Consider the following 9,054-nt stretch of genomic DNA (forward strand, 5'->3'; position numbering starts at 1 on the left):
TTTTCCACATAAGCATCGCATCCCCAAACTTTAAGAAACGACAACTTGGGTTTCTTGCCAAACCACAGTTCATAAGGTGTCGTCTCAACGGATTTAGATGGTGCCCTATTTAATGTGAATGCAGCCGTCTCTAAAGCATGACCCCAAAACGATAGCGGTAAGTCAGTAAGAGACAGCATAGATCGCACCATATCTAGTAAAGTACGATTATGACGTTCAGACACACCATTACGCTATGGTGTTCTGGATGGCGTGAGTTGCGAAACTATTTCGCATTGTTTCAAATGAAGACCAAACTCGTAACTCAAATATTCTCCTCCACGATCAGATCATAGAAACTTTATTTTCTTGTTACGATGATTTTCCACTTCACTCTGAAATTCTTTGAACTTTTCAAATGTTTCAGACTTATGTTTCATTAAGTAGATATACCCATATCTGCTCAAATCATCTGTGAAGGTGAGCAAATAACGATATCCGCCATGAGCCTCAATGTTCATTGGACCACATACATCAGTATGTATGATTTCCAATAACTCTTTTGCTCGCTCCATTGTTCTGGAGAATGGAGTTTTGGTCATCTTGCCCATGAGGCATGGTTCGCAAGAACCAAGTGATTCATAATCAAGTGATTCTAGAAGTCCATCTGAATGGAGTTTCTTCATGCGCTTTACACTAATAGGACCCAAACGGCAGTGCCACAACTCTAGTTCTTTTGTCTTCAATACTATGAACATGTGTATCACTACTATCAAGATTTAGTAAAAATAGACCACTCATCAAGGGTGCATGACCATAAAAGATATTACTCATATAAATAGAACAACCATTATTCTCTGATTTAAATGAATAACTGTCTCGCATCCAATAAGATCCAGATATAATGTTCATGCTCAACGCTGGAACCAAATAACAATTATTTAGGTCTAAAACTAATCCCGAAGGTAGATGTAGAGGTAGAGTGCCGACGACGATCACATCGAGTTTGAACCATTTCCCACGCGCATCGTCACCTCTTCCTTAGCCAATCTTCGCTTAATCCGTAGCCCTTGTTTCAAGTTGCAAATGTTAGCAACTGAACTAGTATCAAATACCCAGGCACTACTGCGAGTATTAGTAAGGTACACATCAGTAACATGTATATCAAATATACCTTTCACTCTGCCATCCTTCTTCTCCGCCAAATACTTGGGACAGTTCCGCTTCCAGTGACCAGTCCCTTTGCAGTAGAAGCACTCAGTCTCAGGCTTAGGTCCAGATTTGGGTTTCTTCACTTGAGCAGCAACTGGCTCGCTGTTCTTCTTGAAGTTCCCCTTCTTCCCTTTACCCTTTTTCTTGAAACTTGTGGTCTTGTTGACCATCAACACTTGATGCTCCTTCTTGATTTCTACCTCCGCAGCCTTTAGCATTGCGAAGAGCTCAGGAATCGTCTTATCCATTCCTTGCATATTATAGTTCATCATGAAGCTCTTTGTAGCTTGGTGGCAGTGATTGAAGAACTCTGTCAATGACACTATCATCAGGAAGATTAACTCCCAGCTGAGTCAAGTGGTTGTGATACCCAGACATTCTAAGTATATGTTCACTGACAGAACTGTTCTCCTCCATTTTGCAGTTGTAGAACTTATTGGAGGTTTCATATCTCTCAATCCAGGCATTTGCTTGAAATATTAACTTCAACTCCTGGAACACCTCATATGCTCCATGACATTCAAAACGTCGTTGAAGTCCCGGTTCTAAGCCGTAAAGCATGGCACGCTGAACTATCGAGTAGTCATCAGCTTTGCTCTGCCAGGTGTTCACAACATCTAGCATTGCTCCTGCAGCGGGTTTGTCACCTAGCGGTGCTTCCAGGACGTAATTCTTCTATGTAGCAATGAGGATAATCCTCAAGTTACGGACCCAGTCTGTGTAGTTGCTACCATAATCTTTCAACTTAGCTTTTTCTAGGAACACATTAAAATTCAATGGAATAACAGCACAGGCCATCTATCTACAACAACATAGACATGCAAAATACTATCAGGTACTAAGTTCATGATAAATTAAAGTTTAATTGATCAAATTTCTTAAGAAATCCCACTTAGATAGACATTTCTCTAATCATCTAAGTGATCACGTGATCTATATCAACGAAACCATGTCCGACCATCACGTGAGATGGAGTAGTTTTCAATGGTGAACATCACTATGTTGATCATATCTACTATATGATTCATGCTCGAACTTTCGGTCTCAGTGTTCCGAGGCCATATCTGCATATGCTAGGCTCGTCAAGTTTAACCCGAGTATTCTATGTGTGCAAAACTGGCTTGCACCCTTTGTATGTGAACGTAGAGCTTATCACACTCGATTATCACGTGGTGTATCGGCACGACGAACTGTAGCAATGGTGCATACTCAGGGAGAACACTTATACCTTGAAATTTAGTGAGAGATCATCTTATAATGCTACCTCCGAACTAAGCACAGTAAGATGCATAAAGGATAAACATCAAATGCAATCAATATAAGTGATATGATATGGCCATCATCATCTTGTGCCTTTGATCTCCATCTCCAAAGCACCGTCATGATCACCATCGTCACCGGCTTGACACCTTGATATCCATCGAAGCATCGTTGTCGTATCGCCAACTATTGCTTCTATGACTATCGCTATCGCTTAGTGATAAAGTAAAGCAATTACATGGCAATTGCATTTCATACAATAAAGCAACAACCATGTGACTCCTGCCAGTTGCCGATAACTGTGTTATAAAACATGATCATCTCATACAATAAAATTTAGCATCATTTCTTGACCATACCACATCACAACATGCCCTGCAAAAACAAGTTAGACGTCCTCTACTTTGTTGTTGCAAGTTTTACGTGGCTGCTACGGGCTGAGCAAGAATCGTTCTTACCTACACATCAAAAACCACAACGCAGTATAGTGATTGCTTTTTGATCTTCAGAAAGAACCCTGTTCATTGAATCCGATTCAACTAAAGTTGGAGAAACTGATGCCCACCAGCCACCTGTGTGCGAAGCACGTCGGTAGAACCAGTCTCACGTAAGCGTACGCGTAATGTCGGTCTGGGCCACTTCATCCAACAATACCACTGAATGAAGAATCAACTGGTGACGGCAAGCAATATGTATATACCCACGCCCACAACTCCTTTGTGTTCTACTCGTGCATATAACATCTACGCATAGACCTGGCTCGGATGCCACTATTGGGGAACGCAGTAATTTAAAAAAATTCCTACGCACACGCAAGATCTATCATGGTGATGCATAGCAACGAGAGGGGAAGAGTGTTGTCCATGTACCCTCGTAGACCATAAGCGGAAGTGTTATGACAACGCAGTTGATGTAGTCATACGCCTTCATGATCCGACCGATCCTAGTACCAAAAGTACGGCACCTCCGCGATCTGCACACGTACGGCTCGGCGACGTCCCATGAACTCTCGATCCAGCTGAGTGTCGATGGAGAGCTTCGTCAGCATGACGGCGTGATGATGGTGATGATGAAGCTACCATCGCAGGGCTTCGCCTAAGCACTACGATGATATGACTGAGGTGGATTATGGTGGAGGGGGGCACCGCACACGGCTAAGGGATCAGTGATCAACTTGTGTGTTCTAGGGTGCCCCCTGCCCTCGTATATAAAGGAGCAAGGGGGAGGCCGGCCGCCCTTGGGGCGCGCCAGGAGAGGAGTCCTCCTCCTAGTAGGAGTAGGGCTCCCCTTTCCTAGTCCTACTAGGAGGAGGAATGGGGAAGGAAGGAGAGGGAGAGAAGAGAAAGAAAGGGGGGCGCCCCCCCCCCTTCCCTAGGCCAATTCGGACTAGAGGGGAGGGAGTGCGCGGCCCTGCCTTGGCCGGCCCTCTCTCTCTCTATCTCCACTAAGGCCCATGTGGCCCATTAGTTCCCCCGGGGGTTCCGATAACCCCCTAGCACTCCGATAATTATCCGGTGACCCCCGGAACTCATCCGGTGTCCGAATATAGTCATCCAATATATCAATCTTTATATCTCGACCATTTCGAGACTCCTCTTAATGTACGTGATCATATCTGGGACTCCGAACTACCTTCGGTTCATCAAAACACATAAACTCATAATATCGATCGTCACTGAATGTTAAGCGTGCGGACCCTACGGGTTCGAGAACTATGCAGACATGACCGAGACACGTCTCCGATCAATAACCAATAGCGGAACCTGGATGTTCATATTGGCTCCCACATATTCTACGAAGATCTTTATCGGTCAAACTGCATAACGATATACGTTGTTCCCTTTGTCATTGGTATGTTACTTGCCCGAGATTCGATCGTCGGTATCTCAATACCTAGTTCAATCTCGTTACCGGCAAGTCTTTTTACTCGTTCCGTAATGCATCATCCCGCAACTAACTCATTAGTCACATTGCTTGCATGGCCTATAGTGATGTGCATTACCGAGAGGGCCCAGAGATACCTCTCCGCTACACGGAGTGACAAATCCTATTCTCGATCTATGCCAACTCAACAAACACCATCAGAGACACTTGTAGAGCATCTTTATAGTCACCCAGTTACGTTGTGACGTTTGATAGCATACTAAGTGTTCCTCCGGTATTCGGGAGTTGCATGATCTCATAGTCATAGAGACATGTATAAGTTATGGAGAAAGCAATAGCAACAAACTAAACGATCATCGTGCTAAGCTAACAGATGGGTCAAGTCAATCACATCATTCTCTAATGATGTGATCCCGTTAATCAAATGTCAACTTCATGTCTATGGTTAGGAAACGTAACCATCATTGATTCAACGAGCTAGTCAAGTCGAGGCATACTAGTGACATTCTTTTTGTCTATGTATTCACACATGTACTAAGTTTCCGGTTAATACAATTATAGCATGAATAATAAACCTTTATCATGATATAAGGAAATATAAATAACAACTTTATTATTGCCTCTAGGGCATATTTCCTTCAAACACTGCAGGATACAAACGCTTACCCATGACGCACAGACCCCGCAACAAAACACCCATGACCTGCCATCCTCACAACCCAAGCTCCTCCAGGACAACATGGTGAAGGAACAAAACCACTGAAGTGAGAAGAAACTAATTGACAACTCACTCGCACCCCATCATAACCTGTTGCTGCAATCCTTGCCCCTCGTCCTTGCCAAAACAACACACTGCACCAGCAAATCCAGGGTCTCCACCCAACATCCCTCCAACAAGGTATTATCGGTCACGTTAACATGTTGACTACTAATAAAATGCCTTCAAGAAGGACCACAGTGCAAAGATGCCTCCAAGAAGGGTAGCGGCGTCCACGGGCGTTGGCAACGCAGTATCCGCCTAAGCAAGAACAACCCCCTAGATTGCTAAAACATTCCCGCCGCAGCACTAGACGAGACACACATCACACCCGCAACCCACCAACCACACCACCAGAGTTGGAGGAACCAGGCTAAGCAGCCTCTCCACCGCCACCAACACCTCGCGGAGACGAAGAGCTGCACACAGTTGAGCTCTCACGGGATCCAAATCGAGCTTGGCCAAGGGAGATCTAGTGACAATGCGTGCAACATCCCACAAAGGCCAGCCTCCAAGACCCCGTACACGCCGTCGCGACCAGACGGTGCGCCGCTTGTCGCCGGAGATGGCACACACCTCACAGTCCTAGTTGAGCATCGTGAGACCACAAATAGATTCTCATCAAGCTATGGTTTCCACACAACCACTGTGACTGTCCTAGTCGCCAGAAGATCACGGGCCACCGCTCGGGATCCTGAGCTCCACCGACAATGTTGGGTCGTTCAGAGCCGACACATCATAGTCACGCGAGGTAGAAAGAATCCCCGTCGTCGTCCAGATCACAACGAGGGCTTTGACCGAGGGCACTGCAGGTGACGGCGAGGGGAGTGGGGAGGCGGTGATGGAGCCATCAATCTACCAAGGTTTGGCGTGTGGCATACCTAGGAATTGTCGTACACACTTGGTAATAGCGTAGGATCTGTACTGAGCGGTATACTAGGGGTGTGTTTGGTTGCCCGCACCGAGCCCAACCAGGCCCGCGCAGGAAGGAAGAGGCCTGTTTGGTTGCCTGGTTTTCCTGTTGGGCCTGCATCGCACGCTTCTCAAAGCAGCCCAGAGCCTGGCTCGCTGGAAACCCTCGGATCGGCAGTTTCTCGCGAGCCAGGCTGAGTGCGGTGCGAGGTCGCATGGGCGGGAGCGAGGCACGGGCGAGGGGGGATGGCGGGAGATGGAAATCTGGCGCGCTGTCCCAGCGCCAAATTAGCCTCACCCCCTTTCACTCGCTCACCATCGCCACTGCCCCCCTTTCTTCCCTACTGCCTCACCACCGGCGACGGCGGAAGAGGCGGCGGCGTTTACGGCGGATCTGGTGCTCCCCTTGTTGTTGACCACCGTCTGGTCGACCTACTCTGTGCCATGGCTCCCCCTACGCCGTCCTCATCTCCGATGCCGGTAAGCAGCACCCCCTTCCCCTTTGTTAGCTCAGTGGTTAGGCCTTTAAGCTAGGTGTAGGATCGATTTCCCACTGAACGAACCGTCGATGTCGACTAGGTTATGGACGCACGGATGAGGCTGATAATCCAGGCAGCAGCACTGATTAGTGTGATTCAGGCATGGGTCATGTTCATGCACCAGAGAGCTGTTCGTCGTGCTAGGAGACCATTGATCTGCTATGGTCCATTATTTCCTCGGGAACAGGAAAGGATCCAAAATCTGAACTACATCTACAACTGGAATGACGTCGAGGCTCTATCGATGCTTAGAATGAAAAGAGCACCATTTAAAAGGAGCATGGGCCTATTACAAGATAGCATCAACACCAGTGTTGAAGAGAAAGTGGTCATGTTCCTCCATGTTGTTGGCCATAACCAGAGGTTCAGGGTCATTCACGACACGTTCAGGAGATCAATGGAGACCATCTCTAGGTACTTCAAGCAGGTGCTTTTTGCTGTTGGGGAGCTTAGCGGAGAGATGATCAGGAGACCATCTGGCCAGACTCCACCCCAAATTCGTGGAAGCCCAAGATGGTATCCATACTTCAAGGTGAGCATTGACAATATACACTTTTCATGGTTTGATATGCTTGTATTGTTCAAGTTCAGCACTAACACATGCTACCGATGCCATTTTCAGGACTGCATTGGGGCAATAGATGGTACTCATGTCACTGCCAGAGTTTCTAGGTCACAGTCTGCAGCATACAGGGGGAGGAAGCACTACACAAGCCAGAATGTGCTTGCTGCTGTTGACTTTGATCTGAAGTTCACATATGTGCTGGCTGGCTGGGAGGGGTCAGCGCATGATGCAAACATTCTCACTGACAGCATGAGTCGACCTGATGGGATCAACATCCCCGACGGCAAGTTCTACCTTGGAGATGCTGGCTATGTATGTCGGCCGGGTATTCTTCCACCCTTCAGAAAAACAAGGTATCATCTCAACGAGTTCTCTGGTAGGAACTTTCCCAGGACTGCACAGGAGCTGTTTAATATCAGACACTCCAGCCTTAGAGTAACTGTTGAGAGGGCATTTGGAGCTCTGAAGAATAGGTTTAAGATCCTGGATCAGAAGCCATTCCACCCATACTCCACTCAGGTTAAGCTAGTTCTTGCTTGTTGCATTCTGCATAACTGGATCCTCCAGTGGGGCTTTGATGAACATGAGCCTGAGGAGGAAGAGGTCGAGCTTGACGATGTTGTTAGCTCTGGCCATGGTGTGGAGGCATTTGACAATGACGCTTGGAAGAACAAAAAGTTGGAGTGGGCAGAGGCAATGTGGCTTAACAGAGGTCAGTGCGGGATTTGAAGAAGAGGAAGAAGAAACAGCAGCAACAGAAGCACAGAAGAAGAGGAAGAAGAAGAAGCAGCAGCAGAAGCAGAAGAGGAAGATGAAGCAGCAACACCGATGAACTATCCCCTATTTAGCCAATGACTCTTAATAATTTGATCCGTCATTTGATTGTAGTTACAATGAACTGTCATTTGTTTAACTAGGTGGCACTATGTTCAGATTGTGTGTGGTAAGGTCACCACTAGTTAGAAGTGGTGACAACACCTTATGCAGGTTGCAACCAAACACCATGTCATATGTGCACCTAATGCAATGCGGGCAACCAAACGCTGGGTAAAAAATGGTTGTCTCATGCAACTAGGGGCATGCAGGCAACCAAACGCTGGATCAAAAATGATTGTCTCATACAACTAGAGGCATGCAGGCAACCAAACTATGTGCATGTGATTTTTTTTTTGGCCTGCATCCCTTCAAACCAGCTCAATAAAGCCAGACTCAATAGACCCAGACTCACCGGGCTAAGCTGAATCGACAATGTAACCAAACACGCCCTAGGTAAACTTCGTCACACCTAAAAATCGTTCATGCCTTCGCCACTCTGGGAGAGACTGCGTGTCTGCTGGCAGCAGTGAGCTCCTTTTCTTTTTTCTTTTCTTGCTGGAGACACGAACAAGAGGTTCAAATGCTTTGTCTTTTTATAAGCGCCAAGCAAAAAAAATTCCCGCGAATGCCACGTGATATTTCGATGATAAGAACGTGGGAGGTGCTGTAGAAAGCAAGCAAGACCATGACGTGCAGGGAATTAACAAGGGACACCACCTTTTGCGCCCTTTCCTTGAGATCGCACCTTGTGTCCCAAAACCCAGTCGTGCAGGCAACTGCTGGTCTGCCGCTTTACCACCTTGTGTAACCAAATCCCCTTTTCCTTTTATCACCTTGTCACCATGTCATGATCACCTTTGCTTAACTCTGTCCCAAACCATGCGAACTAAGCCTTGCCTAGACCACGACAGACAGCACTAACCAACGAAGCAATTCCCTAGCTAACCAAAGCCGAGCCTAGTCGGGGTCGGATCAAGAGAGTGTGCCGGGAACGCAAAGGCTGCCTCGCCTTGCCACCGGAAAGGGCAGCAGCGAGACACCTTTGTGTCGCCTCGTGTCGAGTCAGCCACCACCACCACCACCGGCGTTTCTTGTTACCGAAAGAAAAAGAGAGGGCCGCGCAGCGCAAA

The sequence above is a fragment of the Triticum dicoccoides genome, chromosome 7A (assembly GCF_002162155.2).
Source record: "Triticum dicoccoides isolate Atlit2015 ecotype Zavitan chromosome 7A, WEW_v2.0, whole genome shotgun sequence".
Classification (NCBI taxonomy): domain Eukaryota; kingdom Viridiplantae; phylum Streptophyta; class Magnoliopsida; order Poales; family Poaceae; genus Triticum; species Triticum dicoccoides.